This window comes from Arachis stenosperma, chromosome 1 (genome assembly GCF_014773155.1).
Source record: "Arachis stenosperma cultivar V10309 chromosome 1, arast.V10309.gnm1.PFL2, whole genome shotgun sequence".
NCBI classification, from domain to species: domain Eukaryota; kingdom Viridiplantae; phylum Streptophyta; class Magnoliopsida; order Fabales; family Fabaceae; genus Arachis; species Arachis stenosperma.
The window spans coordinates 100,485,143-100,495,277 of record NC_080377.1 but is presented as its reverse complement, the minus strand read 5'-3'; positions in this window follow the sequence as shown (position 1 = coordinate 100,495,277).

The following is a 10,135-nucleotide window of genomic DNA, read 5'->3' as shown; positions in this document are numbered from 1 at the left end:
TCACATAGCTTGTTGATCTCTATCAATCTGCTATTGGAACAATGATCTGCTAAGGCTTGGCTGGCCATTGGCCATGTCTAGTGTTTTGGACGAAGCTTTCTTTGAAAGCTTGGCTGGCTGTGAAGCCATGTCTAATTCCTGGACCGGAGTCTTAGACTAGCATTGCAATGATTCCTGGAAATTCAAATTGAGAATTCTGAACCTTTATTTTCTATTTCATATAATTTTCGAAAAAAAGCACAAAAAAAAAATTACAAATCATAAAAACCAAAAATATTTCATGTTTCTAGTTTGTCTAGTGTCTAATCTTAAGTTTGGTGTTTGCATGCCTTGTTTATTGATCTTGGTTCTATTTTCAAGTCATAGTGCAGGGGACTGAAGATTCAGAACATGCAGCAGAGGAATTACACAGAAAAACTGGGCGTTCAAAACGCCCAGTGAAGAAGACGACTGGCGTTTAAACGCCAGCCAGGGTACCTGGTTGGGCGTTTAACGCCCAAAAAGGTGCATTTTGGGCGTTAAACGCAGAATGGATACCATTCTGGGCGTTTAACGCCAGGATGGTGCTAGGGGAAGATTTTGTTTTCAAATCAAATTTTTTTTCAAGTTTTCAAAGTTTTTCAAAATCAAATCTTTCCAAATCATATCTTTTCAATCAAATTTTCAAAATTTATTTCTTTCCTTTTCAAAGATACTTACTAACAATTAATGATTTGATTGAACATCTCAAGTATATTGCCTTTTCTGTTGAGAAAGGTTAATGTTTGAATCATATCTTTCTTGTTAGGCAAGTAATTAATCAAATCTTTTTAAAATTGTTTTCAAATCAAATCTTTTTAAAATTGTTTTCAAATCATATCTTCTCAATCACATCTTTTTCAAAATAAGTTTTCAATCAAATCTTTTTAATTTCTAATTTCAAAATCTTTTTCAAAAATCACTTGATTTCTTTTCCACTTTGAATTTTCAAAAATTATCAATCAATTTTTCAAAATGTTTTTGACATCTTTTTAATTAATTTTCGAAAATTCTCTTCCCTTCTTCCCACATCCTTCTATTTATGGAGTACTACTCAAGTTCGAATTCTCCTTCTTCTTTCTTCTATTTGTCTTTTCCTCTGACACCTCAAGGAATCTCTATACTGTGACATAGAGGATTCCACATTTTCTTGTTCTCTTCTCTTTCATATGAGCAGGAGCAGAGACAAAGGCATTCTTGTTGAAGCTGACCCTGAACCTGAAAGGACCTTGAAACGAAAGCTAAGAGAAGCTAAGGCACAATTCTCTGTAGAGGACCTGACCGAATTCTTCAAAGAAGAACCCATGGCAGCCAAAAACAACAACAATGCCAACAATGCAAGGAAGGTGCTGGGTGACTTTACTGCACCTACTCCCGACTTCTATGGGAGAAGCATCTCTATCCCTGCCATTGGAGCAAACAACTTTGAGCTTAAGCCTCAATTAGTTTCTCTAATGCAATAGAATTGCAAGTTCCATGGACTTCCATTGGAAGATCCTCATCAGTTTTTAGCTGAATTCTTGCAAATCTGTGACACAGTCAAGACTAATGGGGTTGACCCTGAGGTCTACAGACTGATGCTGTTCTCTTTTGCTGTAAGAGACAGAGCTAGAATATGGTTGGACTCTCAACCTAAAGAAAGCCTGGACTCTTGGGAAAAGCTAGTCAATGCCTTCTTGGCAAAGTTCTTTCCACCTCAAAAATTGAGTAAGCTTAGAGTGGAGTCCAACCTTCAGACAGAAGGATGGTGAATCCCCTATATGAAGCTTGGGAAAGATACAACAATTAATCAGAAAGTGTCCCTCAGACATGCTTTCTGAATGGAGCATCATAGGTATTTTCTATGATGGTCTCTCTGAACTATCCAAGATGTCTTGGATAGCTCTGCTGGAGGATCTTCATCTGAAGAAGACGCCTACAGAAGCTCAAGAACTAATTGAAATGGTTGCAAAACCAATTCATGTACACTTCTAAAAGAAATCCTGTGAACAATGGGACTGGTCAGAAGAAAGGAGTTCTTGAGATTGATACTCTGAATGCCATTCTGGCTCAGAACAAGATATTGACTCAACAAGTCAATTGATTTCTCAAGTCTGTGGAATGCAAATGCACCAAGCAGTACTAAGGATGCTTCATCTGAGGAAGAAGCCTATGATCCTGAGAACCCTTCAATGGAAGAGGTGAATTACCTAGGAGAACCCTATGGAAACACCTATAATTATTCATGGAGAAATCACCCAAATTTCTCATGGAAGAATCAAGAGAAACCTCAACAAGGTTTCAACAATAATGGTGGAAGAAACAGGTTTAGCAATGGCAAGCCTTTCCCATCATCTTCTCAGCAACAGACAGAGAACTCTAAGCAGAACCCCTCTGACTTAGCAACCATGGTCTCTGATCTAATCAAAACCACTCAAAGTTTCATGACTGAAACAAGGTCCTCCATTAGGAATTTGGAGGCACAAGTGGGACAGCTGAGTAAGAAAATTACTGAACTCCCTCCAAGTACTCTTCCAAGCAATACAGAAGAAAATCCAAAAGGAGAGTGCAAAGCCATAACCATGGCCGAATCTAGAGAGGGAAGAGAGAAAGTGGACGCCACTGAGGAAGGCCTCAATGGGCATGCACTGACCTCCAATGCGTTCCCCAATAAGGAACCATGGGAATCTGAGGCTCAAAATGAGACCATAGAGATTCCACTGAACTTACTTCTGCCTTTCATGAGCTCTGATGAGTATTCTTCCTCTGAAGAGGATGAGTATGTCACTGAAGAGCAAGTTGCTAAATACCTTGGAGCAATCATGAAGTTAAATGACAAGTTATTTGGAAATGAGACGTGGGAGACTGAACCTCCTTTGCTCACCAAAGAACTGGATGACTTGTTTAGGCAGAAATTACCTCAAAAGAGACAAGATCCTGGGAAGTTTTCCATACCTTGTACCATAGGCACCATGACCTTCAAGAAGGCCCTGTGTGACTTAGGGTCAAGTGTGAACCTCATGCCTCTCTCTGTAATGGAGAAGCTAGGGATCTTTGAGGTACAAGCTGCAAGAATCTCACTGGAGATGGCAGACAATTCAAGAAAACAAGCTCATGGACTTGTAGAGAATGTTTTGGTAAAAGTTGAAGACCATTACATCCCTACTGATTTCATAGTCCTAGAGACTGGGAAGTGCATGGATGAATCCATCCTTGGCAGACCCTTCCTAGCCACAGCAAAGGCTGTGATTGATGTTGATGGAGGAGAACTGATCATTCAAGTGAATGAAGAATCCTTTGTGTTTAAGGCTCAAGGATACCCCTCTGTCATCATGGAGAAGAAGCATGAAGAGCTTCTCTCAAATCAGAGACAAACAGAGCCCCCACAGTCAAACTCTAAGTTTGGTGTTGGGAGGCCACAACCAAACTCTAAGTTTGGTGTTGAACCCCCACATTCAAACTCTAAGTTTGGTGTTGGGAGGTTCCAACATTGCTCTGAGTATCTGTGAGGCTCCATGAGAGCCCTCTGTCAAGCTACTGACATTAAAGAAGCGCTTATTGGGAGGCAACCCAATGTTATATTTTGTATATTTTCCTTTGTTATTTTATGTTTTTTGTAGGTTGATGATCATAAGAAGTCACAAAATCCATTGAAAAAGCAAAAACAGAATGAAAAACAGAAAGAAAAATAGCACACCCTGGAGGAAGAATTCACTGGCGTTTAAACGCCAGTGAGGCTAGCAGTTGGGCGTTTAACGCCCAGTCTGGCACCCTTCTGGGCGTTTAACGCCAGAAAGGGGCACCAGACTGGCGTTAAACGCCAGAAAAGGGCAAGAACCTGGCGTTAAACGCCAGGAATGGGCACCAGCCCGGCGTTTAACGCCAGAAATGCCTCAAAACGTGATTTTGAGTGCCAATTGGTGCAGGGATGACTTTTCCTTGACACCTCAGGATTTGTGGACCCCACAGGACCCCCACCAACCCCACCACCACTCTCTCTCTTCTTCCCCCATTCACCAATCACCTCATTACCTCTTCCCCAAAACCCCTTCACCTATCAAATCACATCTTTCCCTTCACCACTCACATCCATCCTTCATAAAACCCCACCAACCTCACCCTTCAAATTCAAACCACTTTCCCTCCCAAAACCCCCATAATGGCCGAACCATATCACCCCCTCTCTCCTAAATACCCTTCTTCATCCCTTCATTTTCACACAACCTAACCACCACTTCTCCCCCTCCTTGGCCGAACACAAAGCCACTCCCTTTTCTCCTCATTTCTTCTTCTTCTACTCTCTTCTTTCTTCTTTTGCTCGAGGACGAGCAAACATTTTAAGTTTGGTGTGGTAAAAGCGTGCTTTTTCATTTTTCCATAACCATTTATGGCATCCAAGGCCGGAGAAACCTCTAGAAAGAGGAAAGGGAAGGCAAAAGCTTCCACCTCCGAGTCATGGGAGATGGATAGATTCATCTCAAGGGTGCATCAAGACCACTTCTATGAAGTTGTGGCCTTGAAAAAGGTGATCCCCGAGGTCCCCTTTTCACTCAAAAAGGGTGAATATCCGGAGATCCGCCATGAGATCCGAAGAAGAGGTTGGGAAGTTCTCACCAACCCCATTCAACAAGTCGGAATCTTGGTGGTTCAAGAGTTCTATGCCAATGCATGGATCACCAAGAACCATGATCAAAGTGTGAACCCGGATCCTAAGAATTATCTTACTATGGTTCGGGGGAAATACTTGGATTTCAGTCCGAAAAATGTAAGGTTAGCATTCAACTTGCCCATGATGCAAGGAGATGAGCATCCTTACACTAGAAGGGTCAACTTTGATCAAAGGTTGGACCAAGTCCTCACAGTTATATGTGAAGAGGGCGCACAATGGAAGAGAGATTCAAGAGGGAAGCCGGTTCAATTGAGAAGGCAAGACCTCAAGCCCGTGGCTAGAGGATGGTTGGAGTTTATCCAACGCTCAATCATTCCCACTAGCAACCGGTATGAAGTTACTCTAGACCGGGCCATCATGATTCATAGCATCATGATTGGAGAAGAAGTAGAAGTTCATGAGGTCATAGCCCAAGAACTCTACAAAGTGGCGGATAAGTCTTCCACCTTGGCAAGGCTAGCCTTTCCTCATCTCATTTGTCACCTCTGTTATTCAGTTGGAGTTGACATAGAAGGAGATATCCCCATTGATGAGGACAAGCCCATCACCAAGAAAAGGATGGAGCATACAAGAGACCCTACTCATCATGAGATCCCTGAGATACCTCAAGGGATGCACTTTCCTCCACAAGACTATTGGGAGCAACTAAACACCTCCCTAGGAGAATTGAGTTCCAACATGGGACAACTAAGGGTGGAGCACCAAGAACACTCCATTCTCCTCCATGAAATTAGAGAAGATCAAAGAATCATGAGAGAGGAGCAACAAAGACAAGGAAGAGACATTGAGGAGCTCAAGCACTCCATAAGACCTTCAAGAGGAAGAACAAGCCGCCATCACTAAGGTGGACCCGTTCTTTAATCTCCTTGTTCTTTATTTTTCTGTTTTTCGAATTTTTATGCTTATGTTTGTCCATGTTTGTGTCTTGTGATCATTAGTGTCTTAGTGTCTATGCCTTAAAGTTATGAATGTCCTATGAATCCATCACCTTTCTTAAATGAAAACTGTTTTTATCACAAAAGAACAAGAAGTACAGGATTTCGAATTCATCTTTAAAACTAGCTTAATTAGTTTGATGTGGTGACAATACTTTTTGTTTTCTGAATGTATGCTTGAACAGTGCATATGTCTTTTGAATTTGTTGTTCATGAATGTTAAAATTGTTGGCTCTTAAAAGAATGATGAAAAAGGAGACATGTTACTGAGGATCTGAAAAATCATAAAAATGATTCTTGAAGCAAGAAAAAGCAGTGAATACAAAAAAAAAAGAGAAAGCAAGCGAAAAAAAAAAACCGGAAAAAAAAGAGAAGAAGAAAAGAAAGAAAGAAAGAAATAAAGTTGTGATCCAAGGCAATAAGAGTGTGCTTAAGAACCCTGGACACCTCTAATTGGGGACTCTAGCAAAGCTGAGTCACAATCTGAAAAGGTTCACCCAATTATGTGTCTGTGGCATGTATGTATCCGGTGGTAATACTGGAAGACAGAGTGCTTTGGGCCACGGCCAAGACTCAATAAGTAGCTGTGTTCAAGAATCATCATACTTAACTAGGAGAATCAATAACACTATCTGGATTGATGAGCGGATAATTTGTATACTTTTTGGCATTGTTTTTAGTATGTTTTTGATATGATATAGTTAGTTTTTAGTATATTTTTATTAGTTTTTAATTAAAAATCACTTTTCTGGACTTTACTATGAGTTTGTGTGTTTTTTCTGTGATTTCAGGTATTTTCTGGCTGAAATTGAGGGACCTGAGCAAAAATCTGATCCAGAGACCAAAAAGGACTGCAGATGCTGTTGGATTCTGACCTCCCTGCATTCGAAGCGGATTTTCTGGAGCTACAGAAGCCCAATTGGCGCGCTCTCAACGGCGTTGGAAAGTAGACATCCTGGGCTTTCCAGCAATATATAATAGTCCATACTTTGCCCAAGATTTGATGGCCCAAACCGGCGTTCAAAGTCACCTCAAGAAATTCCAGCGTTAAACGCCGGAACTGGCACCTAATTGGGAGTTAAACGCCCAAACTGGCACTAAAGCTGGCGTTTAACTCCAAGGGGAGTCTCTACACGAAATTGCTTCATTGCTCAGCCCAAGCACACACCAAGTGGGCCCGGAAGAGGATTTTTATGTCATTTACTCATTTCTGTACACCCTAGGCTACTAGTTTCTTATAAGTAGGACCTTTTACTATTGTATAGAAAATCTTTTTGATCACTTTTAGATCTCTAGATCATCTTTGGACATTTTAGTTCTTAGATCATTGGGAGGCTGGCCATTCGGCCATGCCTAGACCTTATGCTTATGTATTTCAATGGTGGAGTTTCTACACACCATAGATTAAGGTGTGGAGCTCTGCTGTACCTCGAGTATTAATGCAATTACTATTGTTCTTCCATTCAATTCCACTTGTTCTTTTACCAAGATATCACTTGTTCTTCAACATGATGAAGGTGATGATTGACGCCCATCACCATTCTCACTCATGAACAAGGTGACTGACAACCATTCTTGTTCTACACGCATTTGAGGCTTAGTGAATATCTCTTGGATTTCTGATTGCACGATGCATGGTTGATCGCCTGACAACCGAGTGCTCGCCTGACAAACGAGCCAGCCATTCCGTGAGATCAGAGTCTTCGTGGTATAGGCAAGAACTGATGGCAGCATTCAAGAGAATCCGGAAGGTCTAACCTTGTCTGTGGTATTCTGAGTAGGATTCAATGATTGAATGACTGTGACGTGCTTCAAACCTGTAACCTACTGGGCGTTAGTGACAGACGCAAAAGAGTTATTCTATTCCGGTAGGGGAGGGAACCAAACCGGTGATTGGCAGCACTGTGACAGAGTGTGTGCATTAGCTTTCACTGCGCGGATGGGAGGTAGCTGCTGACAACAGTGAAACCCTACACGAGCTTGCCATGGAAAGGAGTAAGAAGGGTTGGATGAAGACAGTAGGAAAGCAGAGAGACGGAAGGGAAGGCATCTTCATGCGCTTATCCGAAGTTCCTACCAATGAATTACATAAGTATCACTATCTTTATCTTTTATGTTATTTTCGTTCATCACCATATATCTGAGTTTGCCTGACTAAGATTTACAGATGACCATAGCTTGCTTCAATACTAACAATCTCCGTGGGATCGACCCTTACTCACGTAAGGTTTATTACTTGGACGACCCAGTGCACTTGCTGGTTAGTTGTGCGAAGTTGTGTAATGCCATGGTATTGAGCGCACCAAGTTTTTGGAGCCATTACCAGGGATTATGAGAGTTGTGAAAAAGTATAGTTCACAATTTCGCGCACCAAGTTTTTGGCGCCGTTGCCAGGGATTGTTCTAGTTTTGAGCAAGCCTTTGGTAACATCAGTGCCAAGATCCGGCAACAACATCAATTTTTTGGTGTTATTGCCCGGGATTGTTCAGGCTGGACAACTGACGGTTCATCTTGTTGCGTAGATTAGGTATTTTTTTCGAAATTCTTGAAGATGAATTCTAGAGTTTCATGATGATTTGTTGAAATCTGGCTGGCTGAGAAGCCATGTCTAATCTGATTGGACCGAGGTTTCAACTTATCACCACAAGAGCTTGTTGATTTCGTATCAATATTGCTTTTGGAGCAGTGATTTGCTAAGGCTTGGCTGACCTTTGGTCATGTCTAGTGTTTTGGACCGAAGCTTTCTTTGGAAGCTTGGCTGGCTGTGAAGCCATGTCTAATTCCTGGACCGGAGTCTTAGACTAGCATTGCACTGATTCCTGGAATTCTCATTAAGAATTTTGATACCTTCTTTTTCTATTTAATTTTCGAAAAACACAAAAAAATTGCAAAATCATAAAAACCCAAAAATATTTGATGTTTCTTGTTTGAGTGTAGAGTCTCATCTTAAGTTTGGTGTCAAATGCATGTTTTTGTTATATTTTTCGAATTCATGCATATAGTTCTTTGTTTTGATCTTTGAATTCTTTTGGCTTGAGTGTTTCTGTGTCTCATATGCATTTTCAGTTCATTAGTGTCAGTAGTATACAAACTGCTAAGTTTGGTGTCTTGCATGCATTGTTATTTGATTCTTGTTGCATTTTAATTATTAAAAATCCAAAAATATTTTTAATTTGTGTCTTTTCAAGTCAATGATACAAGGGATTGAAGATTCAGAACACACTGCAGAGGAATTATACAGAAAAAGCTGAGCATTCAAAAATGCCCAGTGAAGAAGGCAGACTGGCGTTTAAACGCCAGCCAGGGTACCTGGTTGGGCGTTTAACGCCCAAAAAGGTAGCATTTTGGGCGTTAAACGCCATAATGTATACCATTCTGGGCGTTTAACGCCAGGATGGTGCTAGGGGGAAGATTTTGTTTTCAAATCAATTTTTTCAAGTTTTTCAAAACCAAATCTTTTTCAAATCATATCTTTTCAATCAAATGTTTTCAAAATCAATTTCTTTCCTTTTTCAAAGATACTTCCTAACAATTAATGATTTGATTGAACATCTCAAATTCATTACCTTTTCTGTTGAGAAAGGTTTTATGTTTGAATCATATCTTTTCTTGTTAGGCAAGTCATTAATTTTTTAAATCATATCTTTTCAAATTGTTTTCAAATCATATCTTTTAAAATTGTTTTCAAATCATATCTTCTCAATCACATCTTTTTAAAACCATAACTTTTCAATCAAATCTTTTTAAACACATCTTTTTCAAAATAGTTTCCAATCAAATCTTTTTAACTTCTAATCTCAAAATCTTTTTCAAAAAAACACTTGATTTCTTTTTCACTTTTAATTTTCGAAAATTATCAATCAAATTTTCAAAATGTTTTCAAAATCTTTTGATTGAATTTTCGAAAATTCTCTTCCCTCCTTCTCACATCCTTCTATTTATGGAGTACCACTCCTTCTAAATGCACGATTCGAACCTTATCCCATTAAAGTTCGAATTCTTCTTCTCCTTCTTCTTTCTATTTCTCTTTTCCTCTGACATTTCAAGGAATCTCTATACTGTGACATAGAGGATTCCACATTTTCTTTTTCTCTTCTCTTTCATATGAGCAGGAGCAGAGACAAAGGCATTCTTGTTGAAGCTGATCCTGAACCCGAAAGGACCTTGAAGAGAAAGCTAAGAGAAGCCAAAGCACAACTCTCTTTAGAGGACCTGACCGAATTCTTCAAAGAAGAAGAACCCATGGCAGCCGAAAACAACAACAATGCCAACAATGCAAGGAAGGTGCTGGGTGACTTTACTGCACCTACTCCCGACTTCTATGGGAGAAGCATCTCTATCCCTGCCATTGGAGCAAACAACTTTGAGCTTAAGCCTCAATTAGTTTCTCTAATGCAACAGAATTGCAAGTTCCATGGACTTCCAATGGAAGATCCTCATCAGTTTTTAGCTGAATTCTTGCAAATCTGTGACACAGTCAAGACTAATGGGGTTAACCCTGAGGTCTATAGACTGATGCTATTCCCTTTTGCTG